Here is a 24,716-nt window from a genome sequence, read left to right on the forward strand (position 1 = left end):
TGAAGAAATGTACACGTACCCGGCTACTTTCAACACCCTTTGCTGAACTGATATTTTTCCCTCCATTTTTCTTTTTTTATTTGCTGGAAGTTCCGTCAACACCCGTCAGCCTTTAAGAGACATCATGCAGCCAGGCCTCTCGGCTTGCGGCTACACCGTCCTGGACCCACCCCGTCTCGTCAGATCTCGGAAGCTAAACGGGGCTTGGCCTGGTCAGTACTTGGATGGGAGATCTCCTAGAAATACCAGGTGCTGCAAGCTTTTTACGTCTCCTGGGTAACTTCATCGTAGCTCTTAATACTCTCTTTCTGTCTGGAGGAGATATAATTGAAGAATTGTACACGTTCCCGGCTACTTTCAACACCCTTTCCTGCACTGTTATTTTTCCCTCCATTTTTTTATTTTTTTATTTTTTATTTTTTGCTGGAAATTCCGTCAATACCCGCCAGCCTTTAAGAGACATCATGCAGCCAGGCATCTCGGCTTGCGGCCACACCGTCCTGAACGTGCCCGATCTCGTCAGACCTTGGAAACTAAACGGGCCAGGGCCTGGTTAGTACTTGGATGGGTGACCTCCAGGAAATACCAGGTGATGCAAGCTTTTTACGTCTCCTGGGTAACTTCATCGTAGCTCTTAATACTCTTTATCTGTCTGGAGGAGATATAATTGAAGTATTGTACACTTTGTCTTAGGGACAGTCTGGCTAGCAGTGACTGAGTGGTTGACAGACGACAAGCAATGGAATGTACGTGCTCTGTGATGTCATAGCAGTCAGCTGAGAGAGGCTCGTGATGTCATCACTGAGCTGTCTGTCTGTCTGTCTGTCTGTCTGTCTCTCTCTCTCTCTCTTTCTCTCTCTCTCTCTCTCTCTCTTCCTCTCAATTCAATTCATTTGTATTGTCAAAGCAATTGGACATACATACATACATATATATATATATATATATATATATATATATACATACATACATACATCCATACATGCTAGAAAGTCATTACAATGTTATCTTAAAGGCTAACTAAGCAGAACATATATCATTATAGAACAGAGTTCATAGGTCAACACATGGTTTTAGGGAACAGGCACGTAGGTCATACCGTTTGACAATGTCTCCAAGGTTCTCATCGTAAATAACAAACAGAAATCAAACTATCGTCTGGGCTGACCTTCTAGCTTGACCGTATCTTTCTTAAGTATACAAGAGAGAAAAACAGGTGTAAGAAAATAATTTCTAATTTTCCTTCTACACATATATACATACATACATACATATGTAGCGTTATGTTGGGTGTATTTGGATAAGAGCATTTGGGCTCTGAGCTGAAGCACTGATCTAAAGAAGACCTCTCCCCCCCCAAAGTTATCAGATTTCCTTAGCTCATCAGCTTGGAACTGGTTTGCATCAAAGTGACAGTTTTGGGGAGGATGGCACCGAGAAGAGGCCAAATAGTTTGGAATTCTGCTATGAGATGTCTGGAGAAAGGGGCCTGTAGGTGATAAAAACTCTTTGAAGTGGATGAGAGCCGAAATCCCGACATAGAGCTACGAACCCAGGCCAACCGGCATTTCCAAAAGATGGCATGGATTGACATCAGTCATAAATAAAGCCTCCCTCCAATAGGACACTGGGGGCTGAAACCGAAATCCAATCTCAAGAACTCAGGGACCAATCACCTACTGATCTGACAGACTATAAGGAACAGCGGACAGTCTTTCTCTCTCTCTCTCTCTCACCTGAACCAGAAACTCGCTGCCACAGCTCAACCTGTAGCTCTGTTGCCAGAACCGGAATCAGAAACCAACCAAGTCTTTGCCGGCAACAGAAGAGTTAAACTGGGAGAAGGAGATTGAGCGAAGAATTATTTTAAAGGACTTTATTAAATAAATAACTTCACAGACCCACCTGATCAGTGGAGTTTTACAGCTGGACAATTGACTAAGTCGACTGAATACGAAAGTGTCAGTCACTTAAATAGCTATTTGAGTCTTAAGAAACTTGACCCTTGGAACAAACAGGGCCCTGCTTTCCTCAAAGACTTCGTCTTCAAGTAACTACGGTGGAACAATGCTTACAAAGAAGATTTTGTGCACAACCTTTGAGCCTTCAAACCAATGGAAAATCTGTTTGGAAAAGACTCTACATTCGCGAAACCCCAACTTCCAGGTGCATCGACTGAGTGGAAGTTCTTGGACAAAGCCGAACCGGACTGCCTTTGTTCCAAACCACACGGACCTCGTGCCGTGTGCTGTTATCTGAGCCCGAAGCCAGAGAGGCCTCTCTGCGACGAAGTTCACATAAGTTTAACAGTTTGGAGTTTGTGATTCATGACATTTGAGAAATCAATTAGAAATGTTAATCTGTGATTCATAACTCTAGAATGTGTAATATCATTTAGTTTTCTTAAATATAAATGTGAGTTGCATTAAACTGTTTTGTTGATAATTTTAGAAATAAAATCTGTCAACGCCGAGAAATATCTTCTCATTCCTGTTTAACTGTTTAGTCTGAAATTGACACAAGTTAATAGACATTAGATTATTGGTGGCCCTGCCTATCCTTAATCATTGAATAATAATCAGTTAAGGGAAATTGTGGTAACAAATAGGATCTTTCTCGGCACCTAAACGTAAATGAGACTGATATATATATAACGAGAAGTTACCTGACATAAATACTAACCTGCGTAGTTATTTAATGTCTGACTAATAATACTAACGAGAGACTCACCTTCGTCTTACTAACCGGTATTGTAGTCAATGTGTTTATAACCTTTTTTGTTTAATGATTTGTGTGTTATCATATGCGATCCCATGGTCTTTGATTTGGTCACGGAAGTGATTTGTCTTTGATTTGTTGATCTAGAGTTGAATTTTAATTAGTTTTTCCCTTTTGTATAATTAGTGTAGTGCTACATTTAGTCTTTGTTTTTGAATAAATTTGACAATTTATATCTTTGGAATTGGTGTCTGCATCCAATTATTACAGAAAATGAGTTCTACAAGATTCCAGGATTCGTGATAAGGTGATACTATAAATTCACTTCTTTAATTGAATTTTATAAGTGTACCTTACGCTACACCTTTGACCACCACGTCTTCCTCCTCCCACTGCTTGACCTCTATTGTGACCTGGATCACCTGCCGGCTCCATGTTATCGCTGTGTTGTTGAGGTGGATAGCACGCATTTCACTCGATACTCGTACCACAATGTGAAATCAATCATCAATAACCAGTTGGCAGTATTGGAAAAGCAATTACAAGGGCCTGCATACATGCAGTAATGTCAAATCTGATGTGGAAGAACAATTCCTTTATCCCTCTGTTCTCCACCAGGGTTGTGCTGATCGCCTCGATTGGCAAGTTTGCAGTGTGAGGAGTGGATCCATGTCGTCGTTCCTAGGCACTTCACAGCTGTGTGGGTGGTCAGGAGCACCTGGTAGGGCCCTGTCCACCTGGGCTGTTGGGAGGACTTTCTCTTGTGTGCTTTGATATACACAGTCATCTTGCTGGAAGGGGTGGTAAACCTGCTGGGATGGTTCAGTCTGGGCGGCTTTCATCTGTGAATGGACAGCTTCGAAAGCACGTGTTAGTCCCATACAAAAAGACAACATAGCATCATCCATCAAGTGGATGTCCATTTCCCTTACAGACAATGGAGGAGTGATGGAGAGTCTCATAAGTCATCCCATAATAATCTCACACGGAGAAAGACCTGTTTTTCTCAATTTGCTGACGATTTCATTGTCATTAGGACTATAGGAAGGGGATCTGGACGTTTGAGTCCTGTTTGTTTGCATATATTAGACAGCTTATTCTTTAATATCCCATTTTGTTTCTCCACTGCTCCAGCTGACTGAGCCTGATGGGGCAGTGAAAATGTTGTTTACCTCGCAGGGCTTTGCATAGTTCCTGCACTATTGTCCCAGTGAAGTGAGTGTTCCTATCACTGGAAATTTCCCTGGAATGCGAAATCTACATATAACATCCCTTAACTGTATTTTTGCTACTTTTACTACTTCAGCCTTCCTACGGGATAGGCTTCAACCCATTTAGAACACCTATATATTATTACAAGTATATATTCATATCCACAACATTTAAGCTCTTGAACACAATCTATTTGCATATTGCAGGATTATGAGCTTGACAAATGTGGCAAGTTCTACAATATTGCTAAGCTGTTACTATAAAACCTGGGGCAAACCAATTTAAAAGACTGATGCACACATCCCCCCTTTGCCCGTGTGGCCAACACCATGCGCCACATGGGCAAACCAGGGAAAGAGTGCCTGTGAGGCAACCAATGCATTAGCAAATGTTTGAGCTCTCTTATGGAAGGTGCAGTGGCCAGTTGCAATTTCCTGGAGCTTTTACAGTGCATCTCAAATTAAATTTCATCCAGCCCCAGGTCATAAAAGTCAAACCCTAGTTACGACATACATAACACATACATTTTGTTGCTTCAAAGAGAATACAAAAGTCAGCAAAACATTCTTTTTTACAAATTCAGTTTGTAAACTGTATTGTACATATATTTGTTGCGTTTTGATTTATAAACATTATACATTGTACAAATCTTAAGTGAAGGGCAATGGATTGATTCTGACTTCATGGCTGTCATTCTATTCATTTGAATAATGTGACATCTCCACTAATAGTACATTATAAATTAAACTATCAATAGAAGAATATGTGCTACTGCGGACGTCATCTGAGCAGTTTCACAATATATTGTAGATTCCTATAATCTGGAAAACCTTTAATTATAGTATTTTAACTTATTTCTCCACTGAGTCAAGCATCACTTCAGCGTAGTGGACCTCAGCATTGGTCTGTTCAAGTTGCTGTGAGGCTGTCTTTAAAGCCGCGCCCTTGGCCTACTGTGTCTCAACAAGAACACCAGCATCTTCTCCATATGGGTCAGACATCGGTTCCTTCAGGACACGATTCATAATATGCATATCTGCCATGTGGAATAAATCAGTCTGAAGACACAATGTGTGGTTCACACAACATCAGAGATCGTCCTTATAAAAGGCATCTCTATCACATTAGTTGACATTCGCACAATCTATAAGGTTTCTAGTAAAGGGACAATTCAAAATAATAATAATCTTGATTCCAATTTATCTCATTTATCAAATTATTTCAGTACAGCACTCAGCTGTCGTCAGCAGCATCATATCTCCTGTGTTTATTGAATCAGCTTTACTTCCTAGTGTAGATACTCTTTTTGTGTGGAGTTGTCAAAGTTTCAAAACAATGTGCTTATCTTTGTCCTTTTATCTAACTTAAATACCTGAGACCATTACAATAACTATTACAGCAGCTCCTTCAACACCATAGTTAATAGTAGTTGGGTAAATGATGGCAGTTATTAATCTTTGTTTCTCAATTCATTTTTTACCAATAAACCATAATTTGAAATTATTTCCATACTCCTATTATTCCTATTTTCATTATTATTAGTTTTATGCGGTTGTCATCTAGTATGTGACGTATTCGTCTGTATCAACATCAATATTATTATCATTATTAATACAAGCAGTGTAAATTACCATTCATTACACTCTTGCTCTGTTTGTAATAAGTTATGAACCCTTACACGTACTTACAGTCTCTGCCTTGTCTCTGACTTCTCTCTCTCTCTCTCTCTCTCTCTCTCTCTCTCTCTCTCTCTCATCTCAGGCTGCTTGTCTGCTCAGGCGAACAGGGGGAGCAGAGGAGCACATACGGCCCTTGCCCCCTGCCCCCCTCTTCCTAATTGATAGGGTATTTCTGTTTGTGAAAGGACTATTTCCAAACAGTTTTATAACTTGCCATGACTATGTTTCATTAAATTAGTTATGTTACACCTTTAGTTATACCTGTAGTAACTTCATTATTTTCCCTCATATTCCAGTCAATCACCATCAGAGTCTCTCGTGGCAGTACATTTGTCTCACACAGAACAAACTCTCCTTTCTCAACCGCTTTCAATTTTGGATAACATCGCACTGCATCCCAACAGCTGTTCTTTCTCCTATTCGTAATTTCTTACAAGAAAATGCAAGTTATATTTGATCGATTTGTATTATTACTATTTATATACATTTCACTACATTATTGTAGTTAATGAATGTATTTAATCTTTGGAAAATAAGCCTTTTCATTGATCTGAATAATGATGTCCAGGTACTTCAGGAAAGCACATTTTCAAAAAATGTGTCCAGTCAATGATTTCCCCAACTAAGAACCTGCGTGGGCACTAAGACTGTCCTCCTGCGTGGCTCATGTCTTTATTGTGTCACTTCCTCCTATTGAAGTCCAATCTACACCAGTACAGGTTCAGAAGAACTGTTCCCGAATCCAGATTGAACTGATCAATAGTTAATTTCTTACCTACACATTGTATTTAGGGATCTATTACTAGGGATTTAAAAACTCTTCATTGTGGAACTCATAGCTTCCAAATGAGCACATCGTTAATTTCCTGGAGTATCTGGTTATCTATTTATCAATATGTAAGAAACCTTCACCGAATGTTTGTGGTTGCCTCGGATTCCTATTTCTAAATTTGGCTCTAATTCCATTTCTAACATGTTACTTTTAACTTCTGTATTCGTAAGACCTATTTAAATAACTTAATTTTGTATTATTATTTCTGTTTGCAATAGCATTCTGTGTACAGTTAAATGCTGACTTTCTTGTAGGTCTGTTATTACAACATATTTAACTGGCGTTTTTTAGCTATCATTCTGTAACTATTTGTGACTTATGACTCTCTTAGTCATATTCTGGACTATACAGTACATGAAAAAGTCAAAATATGGACATTTACCTTGCGCAAACTGAAAACGTACAAACATACAAAGAGACACATATTAATTTATATCCATAGTAAATTCAGATACCATGGTTTTGGTTGGCATGTTATATTGACCTGCAGTGTCTCAAACTACCCTTATTTATTACTTATCTAGTAATTTTCCTTCAGTATCTTGAGGACTGTCATTTATACTGAAAAACATATATATATATTTTTAATTTGTCTTCGGGGCATTCAGATTGAATTATGCCTGTTGTCTTTTCTTTCTTTTCTCTAACAAATGTTTTAAGATAGCTAGCTTTGGTTTCTCATTTCTTAATGCTTTGTATTCCTATTTTGCAAAACCGTTTTTAGGTGCTCAAGTCTATCTGAATCAAAAGTCCCATCTTCTGGAAACCTTAATTTTCTGTCACCTATTGTCCAGTCAAACGCACCGCTTCACTCCATAGTTATCATACATGTACCTTACATGTGTACCTTTAAGTGGCGGGTCGCCCGTCTTACTAGAGCTGTTCCCACACAGTAACACGTTTTCCCATTTTCTATGTATCGTTTTGTACACAACAACCAAGGCGTGCAAGCCCGCAAAATAACAATAAACGACAGGGGAGAAAACATAGCAAAAAACAAGAAAACACAAATAATACTAAATCCTATATAGGAATAACAACAAACATGCTTTTCAATGTTTGCATTTATAGAACTTGTATATAACTTAATGACTTTTCTTCATTTACCATAAACACTATAAACTTCTATAAACTATAAACACGTTATTTTATATTATCACCGGCGTATCAGATATTGAACAATTAATTAGCGCTCCTTTTTTTTTTTTTTTCTAATAGTAGGTCAAACCCACTTAAGCCTGCGGGAACCCAGACAGGAAAACACAGTCCTGTTCCTTCACAAACAAGAAGACACAGTCAAGTCTATGGTAACCCTAAGAAACCATGCTCCTCGGTTATTGGTGTCAATGGATCTCATTATCCTGAAACTTTCATGATCGAAACATGGAATACTGTTTGTCAGTTTCCATAAAACTATGCATTAAGAGTAATGCAACAGTCACTTATCATTTTGAGCAGCTGTATCAATTGATAGTTAGATCTTTGTAATGAAATGAATAGACAGTGATCTCAGATGTAATGTGTGAATTGCATTTTGAAATGGTAATACTTTGATGTTAAGTTGTGTCATTTTAGTTCAATGAACAAATGATCTGAGGTTGATGTGTATTGTATCCAAGCAATTGTAAAAAAGTGTTAGAGTTTTGAAAAATGTGCATTTTGATCATCGGGTGTGAGTTTAGTGTCTAGAGTTTTGAAAAATGACATCAAGGTTCTGAAATGAGTGCCAAAGTGATTGTAAAAAAGTGTAATATCAGGGGACAGTGGCTATTACTGATCTGGCCTTCCGTGGCCTCTGTATTAATGTAACAGGTCACATTGTATGTATACACTGATACTTGATAGTATAATATAGTACAAGTAAAAAACATACATAGGTATCATAGAAGTATTTTGCAGAAATGATTTTGGATAGTTATCAAAATGGAGAGGAAATGCTAAATCCAGTCTCCCCAGGCTGAGCTTCTATTGCTGCACCTGCTAAGTGGCTGCTGGCCCCACTATATGGATAGAGCCACACCTAGTACAAGAGTCTCCCCATTGCTATTTATATCTCCCTATCCAATCTTATATACGTGTCAGGGTGGGGTGCCTATTCCCCTGCATGCTTTGAAACCTATAGCACCTGGGACGCACACTTGGGATCCGGTTCCTCTGCCCCTCACATACACATGAGGAATCCTAGGTGCTCAATACGTCATACTGTCTCGTTCATCTCATGTGTAAACTATGGACAAATACATGACTAAACGTGTTTAGTTGCTTTTCCCAGAATGCTTTGCGCCACGATATGCAAATAACTATGATTGGCTCCCTGACATTACCCACACTGCGACTGATGCTACCCATTTCACTACCCAACAAAGACCCATAATATGCATGTGTCTGTCTGTCTGTCTGTCTGTCAAAGTATGTGTCTGTGTCTGTTTGTGTGTGTTTGTGTGTCTGTCTCTGTGTGAAAATGTGCCTGTCTCTGTGTGAAAGTGAGTGTGTCTGTGTCTGTGTCTGTCTGTCTGTGAAAGTGAGTGTGTGAAAGTGTGTGTGAGTGTCTGTCTGTCTGTCTGTCTTTGAAAGTGTGTGTGAGTGTCTGTCTGTCATGTAACTTGCACATCTGTTAGGGCACCATATGCAGAGATGTACACATATTGTTCCTTTTCCATATACACTCACCTAAAGGATTATTAGGAACACCATACTAATACTGTGTTTGACCCCCTTTCGCCTTCAGAACTGCCTTAATTCTACGTGGCATTGATTCAACAAGGTGCTGAAAGCATTCTTTAGAAATGTTGGCCCATATTGATAGGATAGCATCTTGCAGTTGATGGAGATTTGTGGGATGCACATCCAGGGCACGAAGCTCCCGTTCCACCTGTAGCGTAAGGTACACTTATAAATTTCAATTAAAGAAGTGAATTAATAGTATCACCTTATCACGAATCCTGGAATCTTGTAGAACTCAATTTCTGTAATAATTGGACGCAGACACCAATTCCAAAGATATAAATTGTCAAATTTATTCAAAACAAAGACTAAATGTAGCACTACACTAATTATACAAAAGGGAAAAACTAATTAAAATTCAACTCTAGATCAACAAATCAAAGACAAATCACTTCCGTGACCAAATCAAAGACCATGGGATCGCATATGATAACACAAATCGTTAAACAAAAGAGGTTATAAACACATTGACTACAATACCAGTTAGTAAGATGAAGGTGAGTCTCTTGTTAGTATTATTAGTCAGACATTAAATAACTACGCAGGTTAGTATTTATGTCAGGTAACTTCTCGTTATATATATATCAGTCTCATTAACGTTTAGGTGGAGAGAAAGACCCTATCATTACTTGTTACCACAATTTCCCTTAACTGATTATTATTCAATGATTAAGGATAGGCAGGGCCACCTATAATCTGGTGTCTATTAACTTGTGTCAATTTCAGACTAAACAGTTAAACAGGAATGAGAAGATATTTCTCGGCGTTGACAGATTTTATTTCTAAAATTATCAACAAAACAGTTTAATGCAACACACATTTATATTTAAGAAAACTAAATGATATTACACATTCTAGAGTTATGAATCACAGATTAACATTTCTAATTGATTTCTCAAATGTCATGAATCATGAACTCCAAACTGTTAAACTTATCTGAACTTCGTCGCAGAGAGGCCTCTCTGGCTTCGGGCTCAGATAACAGCACACGGCACAAGGTCCGTGTGGTTTGGAACAAAGGCAGTCCAGTTCGGCTTTGTCCAAGAACTTCCACTCAGTCGATGCACCTGGAAGTTGGGGTTTCGCGAAAGTAGAGTCGTTTCCAAACAGATTTTCCACTGGTTTGAAGGCTCCAAGGTTGTGCACAAAATCTTCTTTGTAAGCAGGTTTCCCCCGTAGTTACTTGAAGACAAAGTCTTTGAGGAAAGCAGGGCCCTGTTTGTTCCAAGGGTCAAGTTTCTTAAAACTCAAATAGCTATTTAAATGACTGACACTTTCGTATTCAGTCGACTTAGTCATTTGTCCAGCTGTAAAACTCCACTGATCAGGTGGGCACAGGCGGGCAGCGCAGTCTGTAAAGTTCTTTATTTAATAAAGTCCTTTAAAAGAATTCTTTGTACGGCTCAATCTCCTTCTCCCAGTTTAACTCTTCTGTTGCCGGCAAAGACTTGGTTGGTTTCTGGTTCCGGTTCGGGCAACAGAGCTACAGGTTGAGCTGTGGCAGCGAGTTACTGGTTCAGGTGAGAGAGAGAGAGAAAGAAAGGCCGTGTTTGTCCTTTATAGTCTATCAGATCAATAGGTGATTGGTTCCTGAGTTCTTGAGATTGGATTTCGGTTTCAGCCCCCAGTGTCCTATTGGAGGGGGGCTTGATTTATGACTGATGTCAATCCATGCCATCTTTTGGAAATGCCGGTTGGCCTGGGTTCGTAGCTCTATGTCGGGATTTCGGCTCTCATCCACTTCAAAGAGTTTTTATCACCTACAGGCCCCTTTCTCCAGACATCTCATAGCAGAATAACAAACTATTTGGACTCTTCTCGGTGCCATCCTCCCCAAAACTGTCACTTTGATGCAAACCAGTTCCAAGCTGATGAGCTAAGGAAATCTGATAACTTTGGGGGGGAGAGGTCTTCTTTAGATCCGTGCTTCAGCTCAGAGCCCAAATACTCTTATCCAAATACACCCAACATAACGCTACATACCCCCTTTCTTGAATGGGACTGAGGTCGACTAGGGCGTTATCCCCTTCAAGACAAAATAAGACGTTAAGCATTTATCTCAAAGTTATGTAACAGAATTCAACAGTGGACTTCACCATTCATGACCCCGAGAAATCAAAGAAAACAAACTAATAGTTCATTATTTAAGCAGAATGTATTCCAATCAAATTGACAATCCTATACTAGCACATATACAGGTTACATATTATAACACAAGTACATTAAAACAAAAAAACAATTGGTATTACTCAGTATTGAGTATGGTTACTGACGGTAACCAATAGGTGGAAGTTGATTAACAGAGGGAGGTGACTGGGAATTCAGGTGTTATTCAGGCACCTGACCTTCACTATGTCTATAATAGTTGGTAGGGACCTGGGTTCGAATGGTTGGCTTACATGGTAAGCCGGTGCCCCCTTTAGGGACATGCACAAAAAATGGTCTCATTGGGAAGTTGTACCTTGGTGGCTGTATCATATCTGTCATTCAATTCCACAGGCTTTGGTGATTCAACTTGAGCCCACAACCTGTTCAATAGTTCCTGACCAATGATCAACTTCTCTGTTTCAAATTTGGAAATATAAACTGGATGAACCAACTTAATCTTCCCAAAGGTGAACTCTAACAATGCCTTTTGAGTGAGCTGTGCCTTAGTCTCTGTGTAACTTGTAATGTTCACACTACAAGCTTCCACTTTCAGTCGTTGGTCTGAGGTTTCCATAATTTGTTTCAGGTTGCCCATTGTGGTGGCAGACATTAAACAAATTTCAGCCCCAGTGTCCAACAAGGCTCCTCACTCCCACACATTCTCAATGGTCACTTCTATGTAAACTTGCTTGGCTCTGCCTCTCTGTGTCAGATCACCCAGTAACATCACCAAAGGTTCAGCTTGCCTGCAGGCAACTTCCCCCACTGGGAGGTCCCAGTGGGCTGATGTGTCAGAGAAACCCCCCTGCTGTTCCTCACATCCAATCAAAAACACAGAGGCGGGGACAGGGGGTGGTTCCAGAGCTAGTCATTCCTTAGGTGGCGAGTCCGGCCCTTTACCCTGGCTACTAACTTCCAGTTTGGGAAGAGGGGGCAAAGGGAGCAGAGCTAAGCGTAGCAGTAGCTCAGAAACTGCAACATTGCTCAGAGACTGAGTTAACCCACCTAGGCTAGGAGCAGATTTCTTTTTTTTATTGTAAGCCTGGGTGTCTTGGATTCCATCCTTGGGAGGTTCTTTCCTTCTTTGAATCTCTGTCCCCTCTAACTCCAGTGGAGAAATAGGGCTCTCAGAGCGCCTTGCCAGTACTTGGGTGCTTGAATCTTTACGATCAGAAGTGCTATTGTACTTGCTTTCCCAAGCTTTCTGTGCCATTTTTTTGAATTTCAGCTATGTTCATATACGTTGCGTCTGCATGTAATATGATCATTTCCTTAATCGTTGGGAACAAATTAGCAACAAACAACCCTTTAAAGCTCACCTCTTCCTCGGCCCCGGGTCGATCTTGACCCGCAAAATAGGTTTTCCTAAGCTTTTCATAGTAATCACGGGGGGACTCATGCTTACCCTGTTTGATCTGGTGTGCGGCAGTCACTGCTGCCACTGGATCAATGAACCTGGAATAGTCCCTAACTAATGCTCTGCACAAGCGTTGAAACCTATCGCAGACCATGGACCCTTGCCTCTCCATCCAAGAATGGACTTGGCGAGAGGTAGTTTTGCGGATTAGGAGAACCTTTTCCTTCTCCGTAGCCTCAGGATAGAAACTCAAAGCATACTTAATGTCCTTAATATACGCTTCCACATTTCCTTCCTTGTCTGCTGGGTTAAAGGTTTCACAATCTTTAGCCAGTTCTCTCAACTGGCGCATGTTAACCTTTCGGTCTGGACTCTCGGGAGAGGAAGTTCGTCTGTGCGACGAGCTTCTTACCCTGGGTGGAGAAAGACTACAGGGAGGGGTACGATCAGGACGAGGCAACCCGGGGCCTAAATGTGGAGACGGTGTGCGACTCCGTGCATTGGCCGGTTCCGGCTGTTCCTTTATGCTGTCAGGTGTCAGCTTTGCAGCCCACCAAGAGGCAGCTTTCAGGGCCCCTATTTGTTGCTTGAGACGCTCATTTTCAACTTCAGTTGATTTGAGTTCTCCCCTAAGCACCTGATTTACTCTCCTCATTTCTTCACTGTCCCTTTTTAAATGTATGACCTCGCCTTCGAGTATCTCCATTTTTACAGTGCCCAAATCTTTCTCCCTGACTGTTTTGCAAAGACGCATTTCCAAAACATCCCGGTCCTTCAAAACTATCCTTTCATTTTCAACCGCTTTACATCTGTCATTTTGCAGACCTTTTACTTGGATCAGAGTTGTTTCCAATTCAACTTGACATTGTCTTAAATCATTTCCTAATTGCTCTCTCTGTTCAATTAAGTCCTCTTTTTCAGCATTCAACACAATGACTTGTTTTCCACAAGTATCTAGCTTTCCTTCAAATTCTAAAACCATTCCATGCCGTTTGGCTCTTTCTTCTTTCGCTTTAGCATACTTTTCTCCTAGCTTTTTCAGTTTTTCAAACTTGCTTATGATCCAGTTCACTACCCTTGAGCTCGCAAGTGCTAAGCTAGCCATAACTTTCATCACCTCTATCGACTCTTTTTCGAGTTGCGTCGTAGTGTCGTTTACCAACTGAGTTCGACGCGACTCTACTTCAAAGTCCAAACTGCCTAGGCGTCCAAGGAATTCAGGAATCTCTGTTCCTGGTACCTTAACAATCAATGCTTCACATGGGGACATTTGGGTAATCATTGTTTTGGCTATTCAGTAACAACCCAACAGAACAGTACTCGATTAATCACCTAATGACTCTAATGCCAACGCTTAGGATATCAACAATTTATCACAAGTAACTAAAACAGACTTAATCTTTTGTGACTTTGGATTTATGACTGATGTCAATCCATGCCATCTTTTGGAAATGCCGGTTGGCCTGGGTTCGTAGCTCTATGTCGGGATTTCGGCTCTCATCCACTTCAAAGAGTTTTTATCACCCACAGGCCCCTTTCTCCAGACATCTCATAGCAGAATAACAAACTATTTGGCCTCTTCTCGGTGCCATCCTCCCCAAAACTGTCACTTTGATGCAAACCAGTTCCAAGCTGATGAGCTAAGGAAATCTGATAACTTTGGGGGGGAGAGGTCTTCTTTAGATCCGTGCTTCAGCTCAGAGCCCAAATACTCTTATCCAAATACACCCAACATAACGTTACACACCACATCCCAAAGATGCTCTATTGGGTTGAGATCTGGTGACTGTGGGGGCCAGTTTAGTACAGTGAACTCATTGTCATGTTCAAGAAACCAATTTGAAATGATTCGACCTTTGTGACATGGTGCATTATCCTGCTGGAAGTAGCCATCAGAGGATGGGTACATGGTGGTCATAAAGGGATGGACATGGTCAGAAACAACGGGCCGTGGCATTTAAACGATGCCCAATTGGCACTAAGGGGCCTAAAGTGTGCCAAGAAAACATCCCCCACACCATTACACCACCACCACCAGCCTGCACAGTGGTAACAAGGCATGATGGATCCATGTTCTCATTCTGTTTACGCCAAATTCTGACTCTGAAATCGAGACTCATCAGACCAGGCAACATTTTTCCAGTCTTCAACTGTCCAATTTTGGTGAGCTTGTGCAAATTGTAGCCTCTTTTTCCTATTTGTAGTGGAGATGAGTGGTACCCAGTGGGGTCTTCTGCTGTTGTAGCCCATCCGCCTCAAGGTTGTACGTGTTGTGGCATCACAAATGCTTTGCTGCATACCTCGGTTGTAGCGAGTGGTTATTTCAGTCAAAGTTGCTCTTCTATCAGCTTGAATCGAGTCGGCCCATTCTCCTCTGAGCTCTAGCATCAACAAGGCATTTTCGCCCACAGGACTGCCGCATACTGGATGTTTTTCCCTTTTCACACCATTCTTTGTAAACCCTAGAAATGGTTGTGCGTGAAAATCCCAGTAATTGAGCAGATTGTGAAATACTCAGACCGGCCCGTCTGGCACCAACAACCATGCCACGCTCAAAATTGCTTAAATCACCTTTCATTCCCATTCAGACATTCAGTTTGGAGTTCAGGAGATTGTCTTGACCAGGACCACACCCCTAAATGCATTGAAGCAACTGCCCTGTGATTGGTTGGTTAGATAATTGCATTAATGAGAAATTGAACAGGTGTTCCTAATAATCCTTTAGGTGAGTGTATATGTATGTATGTATGTATGCATGTCCAATTGCTTTGACAATTCAAATGCACTGAATTGAGAGAGAGAGAGAGAGAGAGTTGTAGTCCAGACCACTGCAAAATTCCTGCTGAAGTGATCTGGATCACCACACAATGGCCCAAGGACCACTGCAAACTTGGATTTCAATGTATTTGTGTAATCTGTGTTGCAATAGCACCTACCATGTTCCTTTGTGGTGATCTGGTTAATTCTGATCTGGGAAAACCACAATCCTGCAGGTTTAATAAGTCTCTCTACACATCAGTCCCTGAGTACCTTCAACCAATGGTCATTTTGACCAATTAAGCCCAAGATTTGAGTCAATTAAGTTGTCAAGGACTACCCAGTGAAGACGTGAACTCACGACTAGGTCACACTGTGAGCTCACCAGAGCAGACATTACACTGAGCTCACTGTGAGCTCACTTAGCGCTTTTCCAGCGACATGGTGACGGTGCTGGAGCCGGAGCCGCTGCCCTTAGCCGGTGGCTAACCCACCTCTATGTTACAAATGTTCCCTAAACACTTATTTTGCAAGATCAATAAAAATCCTTTAGGAAATTTAAACTTTTACTGACACACATAGTTAATAGCAATGTATTATAACTTCACCAAAAATAATAATCTGTATATCTTTAATTGTTTAGACGTTATTAAGATATAATGCATCTTTCACATAGGGAACATTTGTAACATGTTAGGAAAAACAAACAAATGATTTGAAAATATTCATAATTACAGCATACAATTTGTAAGGCTTCAAAAGAATGGTATTTATAACATACTCTGTAAAAATCAAGCAAATAGCATTTGTGGTTCACGAGAAAATATATATATATAATCAAAGCTATCAGACTATAGCAGCCGGTGTATGAAGACACATACGATTATACAGCATTATTTGGCAGCTTCGCAAGACCTAATTTTAAATGTTGGTGGTAAGTTAGATAATTAGTGGGGACCCGCTATCTGCAGTTCTTCCCCTCCATAATTGCTAAAATAAAGTTTTACTGACATTTTATTGACCCTACCACTGCATAGGGCACATCTGTAACATGAACGCTACTGAATGGCACATACATTGAAAACTACGGAGAACTGAGACAAATCCACTTTACACTTCATAAATAATCTTAAAACGTTTCCAACCAAGGCAACACCCACTTGAAATACGTTCATTCTCATTTTTGGTAAACAAAAAGAGAGATTGTTACATATGTTCCCTATGATGCATCTACAGAGAGAGAGAGAGAGAGACAGACAGACACTAACTCTCTCTCTCTCTCTCTCTCTCTCTCTCTCTCTCTCTCTCTCTCTCTCTCAGCTGGGAGTGTGTGGGAGGGGTCTGCAGTGAGCGGGAGTGCTGCTGAGAGCTCTGTCCTTTGGCTGCGTTTTTTTGTTGCTTTACTTTTTTCAGTTTGTTTATTTTGTCTTCTGTTTTCAGTGCTTTTCTTATTGTGGGGGAACAGGGGAGGGGAGGGGGGAGTACCGGTAGTTCTTCCCGGGTCGGGGGGTCGGACCCCCTGAATGCGTCTTTTGAAAAACTGACCCGACGCCATGGAGTCAAGATCGCTCCGGTGCAGTTCTGCCCCCTAGAGCAGTGTGTGTTAGCGGTTGGGGAGGTAGCAGGGTGTGAAAATATCAAGTCTGCTGCCATTGTTATCTTCTTAAAAACCACTGATCTGCTCAATCAGCTAGTGGCTAATGGCACAGTGTTAGACGACACTTTCACCCCGGTGTTGCCGCTCGCTGCTCCTGCCCGGAAGGTAACGCTGTCTAACGTCCCTCCGTTCATCCGCACCGGCTCGGGCAGCTGATGTCCGGCATTAAGAGGGTCCCGCTGGGCTGCAAAGCCCCGCAACTGAAACACGTCGTGTCCTTCCGAAGGCAGCTGTATATGATCCTCAATAACATCAATGAGGATCTTAATGTCATTTTTAAATTTAAGATCGACAATACCGACTACGTCGTGTTCGCTACTTCGGAGTCCATGAAGTGTTTCAGGTGTGGGAGCGAGGGGCATGTCGTGAGGAACTGTCCCGAGCAGGACAGGGAGCGGGAGGAGGAGCGGGGCGACGCGGGGAGGAATAGAGACACCGGCCCGCAGCCACAGATGCAGCGGGCAGACAGAGATCGAGCCCCGGCGGAGGAGACAGTCGCCGGTCGGACCGATGGTACCACTGATGCCGTGACGGGGGAAGAGCTGCCCGGAGGCGATGACGCACAGCTGGGGGACGGGGTCGAGGCAGCGGGGGATAGTGACGACCGAGACGCCGGGGGGAGATGGTGTTGAGGCGGTGCACGGGGCGCTGGTTAGTGACGAGGAACAACCTCAGCAGCCAGCAGACGGGCGGACAGACACACAGGGTGTAGCCGAGGAGGAGGCAGGGCCAGGCTCGGCGGTACAAGCCGAGGCGCCGGGTGGAAAAAACGCACTAAGAAGGTGCTGGGAGGGAGCACGGACGGTGTTGGTAAATAGTGGCAGTAAAAGAAGTGGTGGCACAGTAGTGAAGCTGGGGTAGCGAGCGGCTTGGTGGGGAAAGGTCCGGCTACACGCTGGAGCATCGCGGCTCGGAGTGACAGTGAGGGCGGCTTCACGGATTCCTCTCTCGCCTCCTCGTCCTCGGTGAGTCAGAGCTGCAGTGAAGGATATCAGGAGGTTTTTAGAGAAAACGAAGGGAAAGAGGTCTGTTGTAGTGGAGCAGTTTTTCCCAGATCGTGCACGCCTGCTGGCCTCTATTAAGTTTTTACAGAAACCCTGACCTATCAATTTGTACAACACTCACTGAAAACCATGGTTGGGGTCAATTCCTGTTTTTCAATTCCAATTCCTCCTACAAATCAATTCAAAATTGCAATTACTTTTTGCATTCACAGAATATTCTTTATTGGAATTGAATTGAAAAGGGAATTAAAAATTGAATTGGAATTGACCCCAACCCTGTTGAAAACAAAACAAAAAATACAGATCTGGTTCTTCAAATCTTCACTCTGGTTTCATTCTGTGTCGTAGTTCATTTATCTTGCTGTTAATTGCACCACCAATTACACTCTTTGGGGTACTGGGCAATTTTTTCGAGGTAGCCCCTAAAAAACATGTATCACATAGATTTAATGACTTGCACATAGATATATAAAAATCTTTTAATAAACATACCACATATCTTTGAGAAGGGTTCATTAGTTACATATTGCCACAGTAAATCAACATTTTTGTGTGTGGGTGTATTTAAACGTTTTGGTGTATGCTCTTAAACTTGTCTTACACTAGTTCATAGTAAAATCTGTACTTGGCGAAGCAGCTATGCAAAGGCAGTCTTTTCTCCATTAATACCTTGCTTAAGCATTACATTGATGTGGCACAACTGGACTGAAATGTGAAGTATTTGCTCAAAAGTCAAATTTAAATGAGACATGAAAGTTTATATTGTCAAGGATCCCATGGCACTATTCATTATTATTATGTATTAATATGTCTGAAGCATTAATCCAAGGTGATTTACAAGGTGTTGTTGAAAGAGTGACGTGGCTGAATTCTAAGTCAGGCTTCCCTCAATCAGGTCTAACAAATTTGTTATGACTCCACCTTTACTGCTGTGTAGTAATCTGCTGGTACAAAATGGCTGCACCCCAGAGGGTGGTGGGTGAAGTGAGTCTGTAGAGCACTTTGGGATCTTTCCAGCTGCTACATGTAAGGTATTATTATTTATTAATAAATTAACTCTAGTCTCTGAAACTAAAACAAAGGCCAAAGGAACATTTCAAATGCTAACCCTTTGTGTTCTATACAGTTAAAAAGGAGAGTTAGAAATTTTGTACAACAGCATTTACATACCATATATGGCTTCCACCTTTAAGCGATCCAGAGGTGTCTTTTTCTCCGAAGTTGGATCTCTCTTGCTGCCACCACCACGAAGATTGCTCTTTAATAATGTTGGAAAGTCAAAGACAGCAACCGTCAGGGTTCTTGCATATGACGTATTCGTGCTCCACCTCTCTGCAAGGATCCAGGACAGTTTGTCAATGTAAACTCCAGTGCCTGGGAATATTTCCACCTAAAAGACAATGGTAAATAAAAAACAAGTTTATCCCCAAACTATTCTTATATTATGTTAAGTGGAATACATTATCAGTAAGGCTGTGATTTTGTTACAGAAATGTGTTATTAAAGACCACAGTATGTCTCAATTCTAAGTTTATTAATTTACACACATAATAAAGTCAGTGAATCTGTGACACCCATAATTCAATTACATTCTTATTATCAACTATAACTATGAATATAACTGATAATGTAGCATCATTAGATTGTTTACAACCAATATTTGTTTTCAATATATATATTTTTACCTTGTCTTTGTAATATTGTAGACCAAGAGTGTTATACCTGTTTTGGTGATTCTTTGTCAGATTCAGAACAATTTGCTGTGGGGCTGTCAGAACCACTTGATGGTGACACACTTTTGTCTTCATTGCTGATAAATGTGGCTTTTGTTACAATTTTTTTCAGATTGTCCAAAAGGTCTGGAATCTCTGGAGAAAAAAACCTTAGTATTAAATGATAATCATTTCTAGTAATATATTTAATACAAAGTGAAAACAAAACCATCAATGCCTGCAATTATACTTGAGAGACTTGCTCTATGTTATTGGCAAACTGACCTTTTTGTGGGTCATTAACATTAGCTACGAAAAACATAAAAGAGATAAAATACAAGAATTACCAGGTCTAATGTAATGCATATAGTCATTAATGTAGGATTATGAAGTTATGTTGAAAAACTTTATTTAATAATCAGTATTATTAAATTATTAGACAGTGCACATTAAGAGTCTGTATTGTGGTTCTAGATTACTTCAGTATGATCAACTATAATACATTACTCTGGAATCTAAATTACTGAAGAATAACATTTATCAAGGTAAGGAATTATTTGCTATAAATAAAAAAACTTACCATCAACCATACGGTTTCGAAGACATTGGTTTTCATTTTTAAGTCTTGTGTTTTCCTTTTCGAGCTGCTTAACGTTTTGCTGTAGCTCAACTTCACTGGACTCTTTAAATGTCTGTAGAATATGACGGGATCTAATTCTTGAAGCTCCATCGGTTTTCTTTCTTATTTTGTGCTGTATTCAGAGAGGAAAAGAGTTTAAAATGAATATATATATATATATATATATGAAAATGATTTAAAAAAAAACAATCCTGCAATACATTTATTTAATATTTGCAGTAATTATCTCACCGGTAACTGTGGTTCATCAAGGTCACTATCATCTGAAATTTGAAGTTTTTTGTTTGGTTTAGGTACTCTCTTCATTTTAGGACAGGGCATTTTTGTTAGGTCATTAAGTTTTCTTCTTAGTTCGCCTTCTTTTCCTAAAATAAAAATAAAATAAATAAAACCCTGCATTATGTCCACAGATATTTGGGGATTATATTTATTTGTCATAAAAATACTGTGCTTTGACCATACAAATTAAGATGAACAGCCAACACTGAATCAAAACTGAAGTTAAATTATATCTGGTTTAATTTATTTTGTGATTTGGGGGATTTTATTGTAAAGCACAACACACAATAAATCGTTCTTACAAATGCCAGTCAAGTATGACGAGTTTTAGCGCCCTCACCACCATCTACCATGTTATAAGAGTATGTTAGAAGTACAACACATTAATAACTTAAACATTCATTTCAAATATACTGTGATTGTATATATCAAATAGCATGTAAAGACTTTAATGTTTTTTTTTTTTTAAATAAACATTGTTACCAGTCATAATGATCTGCGCTTCATGGACAGGCCATCCACCTTTTGGAGGTTTGTTCGTGTCTCTCCACTCTGCTCTGAAGTTTCGAGTCGTCTCTTCGTCATCATCAGCAATGCTGAATAAATCAAAATTGCGAAAGCAAGCAGTGGGAATCACGCTGTAAGAGTCTTTGTCGACCCCGCTTTCCCACTTCACCAACGCGTGCATCACCGCCATACTACCTTCACCTTCTCGTCCGTTTTTTCTGCGCCTTTTTCCCCCAACAAGTCACGGCACAAAAAACAGTCCCGCTCTGCATTCTGGTACTTGGCGTTCTTAATAACACCAACAGGATGTAATCGCATAGACCACTCGAGTATAAAGTACTACATATCCCATCAGTTACAGTTTTTTTTCATCTTCTGAAACTGCAATTTAGCACTTTCAACTGTTTCTTAGTGATTCCTAGAATTACTAACCGGTATTGTAGTCAATGTGTTTATAACCTTTTTTGTTTAACGATTTGTGTGTTATCCTATGGGATCCCATGGTCTTTGATTTGGTCACGGAAGTGATTTGTCTTTGATTTGTTGATCTAGAGTTGAATTTTAATTAGTTTTTCCCTTTTGTATAATTAGTGTAGTGCTACATTTAGTCTTTGTTTTTAAATAAATTTGACAATTTATATCTTTGGAATTGGTGTCTGCGTCCAATTATTACAGAAATTGAGTTCTACAAGACTCCAGGATTCGTGATAAGGTGATACTATGAATTCACTTCTTTAATTGAAATGTATAAGTGTACCTTACGCTACATATATGTATGTATGTATGTATGTATGTCCAATTGCTTTGACAATACAAATGAATTGAATTGAGAGGGAGAGAGAGAGAGAGAGAGAGAGAGAGAGAGAGACAGACAGACAGACAGACTGACAAACAGAAAAACAGACAGACACAGACACACACACACACAGAGCCAGCCAGCCAGCCAGCTCAGCGATGACATCACGAGCCTCTCTCAGCTGACTGCTATGACATCACAGAGCACGTACATTCCGTTGCTTGCCGTCTGTCAACCACTCAGTCACTGCCAGCCAGACTGGCTGGCTGGCTGGATGGGGGGGCTGCTTGCTGCTGCTGCGTACCTTAGCAAGCTTATTTGCTTGACCGGCCTTCCTACTCCTCTGCCCACATGCCCACCTATGCCCGATCTGCTGTTCACCTGGATCACAGCTCTGCCCCAACAAGGCAGATCCTCCCAAAAATGGTACAAACTCACCCACGATCCCCTCCACGGAAAGCTTTAGCAAAAGGCAAAAGCGTTATACGTAATGAAGAGGAACCCGAGTCCAAGACGCATCCGACCAGCCATACATATTTGTGTGTATTAAAGATCACATTTTCTTACATTTAGTTTTTCTGTACTTTATTACATCTTATTGTGATTTATAAAAGTATTGTTTCTTTTCCATATGTATGTATGTATGTGTGTGTGTGTGTGTGTGTGTGTGTGTCTGTCTCTGTGTGAAAGTTAGTGTGTGTGTCTGTACGTGTGTGTGCCTGTCTCTGTGTGAAAGTGTGTGTGTGTGTGTGTGTATATGTCTCTCTGTGAAAGTGTGTGTGTGGGTGTGACAGTGTGTGTGAGTGTCTGTCTGTCTGTCTGTCTGTCTGTCATGTAATTCGCACATCTGTGAGGGCACCATTTTTGCAGAAGAGATGTACACATTTTGGAGCAACATATGCTGCCATCCAGACATCATCTTTTCCAGTGACGTCCCTGCATTTTCAAACAGATCACATTTTATTACACTTTGTTTATCTGTACTTTATTACATCTTATTGTGATTTATACTTGTAATGTTTCTTTTCCATATATATGTATGTACAGTGGGGGAAAAAAGTAATTGATCCCCTGCTGATTTTGTACGTTTGCCCACTGACAAAGAAATGATCAGTCTATAATTTTAATGGTAGGTGTATTTTAGCAGTGAGAGACAGAATAACAACAAGAAAATCCAGAAAAATGCATTTCAAAAAAGTTATAAATTGATTTGCATGTTAATGAGGGAAATAAGTATTTGACCCATTTTCAATGCCCTGGCTTAGGGAAGGAGGTTCTCACCCATGATTTGACGGTACATGGCCCCGTCCATCGTCCCTTTGATGCGGTGCAGTTGTCCTGTCCCCTTAGCAGAAAAACAGCCCCAAAGCATAATGTTTCCACCTCCATGTTTGATGGTGGGAATGGTGTTCTTGGGGTCATTCCTCCTCCTCCAAACACGGCGAGTTGAGTTGATGGCAAAGAGCTTGATTTTGGTCTCATCTGAGACCACTTTCACCCAGTTCTCCTCTGAATCATTCAGATGTTCATTGGCAAACTTCAGACGGGTCTGTACATGTGCTTTCTTGAGCAGGGGGACCTTGCGGGCGCTGCAGGATTTCAGTCCTTCACGGCATAGTGTGTTACCAATTGTTTTCTTGGTGACTATGGTCCCAGCTACCTTGAGATCATTAACAAGATCCTCCCATGTAGTTCTGGGCTGATTCCTCACCGTTCTCATGATCATTGAAACTCCACGAGGTGAGATCTTGCATGGAGCCCCAGACTGAGGGAGACTGACAGTTATTTTGTGTTTCTTCCATTTGCGAATAATCGCACCAACTGTTGTCACCTTCTCACCAAGCTGCTTGGTGATGGTCTTGTAGCCCATTCCAGCCTTGTGTAGGTCTACAATCTTGTCCCTGACATCCTTGGACAGCTCTTTGGCCATGGTGGAGAGTTTGGAATCTGATTGATTGATTGCTTCTGTGGACAAGTGTCTTTTATACAGGTAACGAGCTGAGATTAGGAGCACTCCCTTTAAGAGAGTGCTCCTAATCTCAGCTCGTTACCTGTATGAAAGACACCTGGGAGCCAGAAATCTTGCTGATTGATAGGGGATCAAATACTTATTTCCCTCATTAACATGCAAATCAATTTATAACTTTTTTGAAATGCGTTTTTCTGGATTTTCTTGTTGTTATTCTGTCTCTCACTGCTAAAATACACCTACCATTAAAATTATAGACTGATCATTTCTTTGTCAGTGGGCAAACGTACAAAATCAGCAGGGGATCAAATACTTTTTCCCTCACTGTATGTATGTATGTATGTATGTAAGTGTGTGTGTGTCTGTCTCTGTGTGAAAGTGTGTGTGTGTGTCTGTCTGTGAAAGTGATTGTGTGTGAAAGTGTGTGTGTCTGTCTGTCTGTCTGTGAAAGTGTGTGTGTGTGTATGGGTGTGACAGTGTGTATGAGTGTCTGTCATGTAACTCGCACATCTGTGAGGGCACCATTTTTGCAGAAAGAGATGTACACATTTTGGAGCAACATATGCTGCCATCCAGACATCGTCTTTTCCAGGGACGTACCTGCATTTTTCAGCAGGATAACGCCAAACCACATTCTGCCCAGATTTCAAGCGCATGGTTGCATAGGCAGAGAGTGCGGGTGCTAGCATGGCCTGCCTGCAGTCCTGACCTGTCTCCGAATTGAG

The 24,716-nt window shown here is 40.9% G+C and overlaps 1 non-coding gene and 2 pseudogenes across 1 annotated transcript; 2 read left to right on the forward strand and 1 right to left on the reverse strand.

Moving 5' to 3' along the window:
• Positions 1-142: 142 nt before the first annotated feature.
• On the forward strand, positions 143-261 carry LOC136742888 (uncharacterized; annotated as a pseudogene).
• A 221-nt stretch (positions 262-482) lies between these two features.
• LOC136742725 (uncharacterized) lies at positions 483-601 on the forward strand (annotated as a pseudogene).
• A 21,816-nt stretch (positions 602-22,417) lies between these two features.
• On the reverse strand, positions 22,418-22,532 carry LOC136742946 (U5 spliceosomal RNA). The gene has a single exon (XR_010815068.1). It is a non-coding gene; the product is annotated as a U5 spliceosomal RNA (small nuclear RNA).
• Between the last annotated feature and the right edge of the window lie 2,184 nt (positions 22,533-24,716).

Source organism: Amia ocellicauda, unplaced genomic scaffold (assembly GCF_036373705.1).
Source record: "Amia ocellicauda isolate fAmiCal2 unplaced genomic scaffold, fAmiCal2.hap1 HAP1_SCAFFOLD_75, whole genome shotgun sequence".
Taxonomy (NCBI): domain Eukaryota; kingdom Metazoa; phylum Chordata; class Actinopteri; order Amiiformes; family Amiidae; genus Amia; species Amia ocellicauda.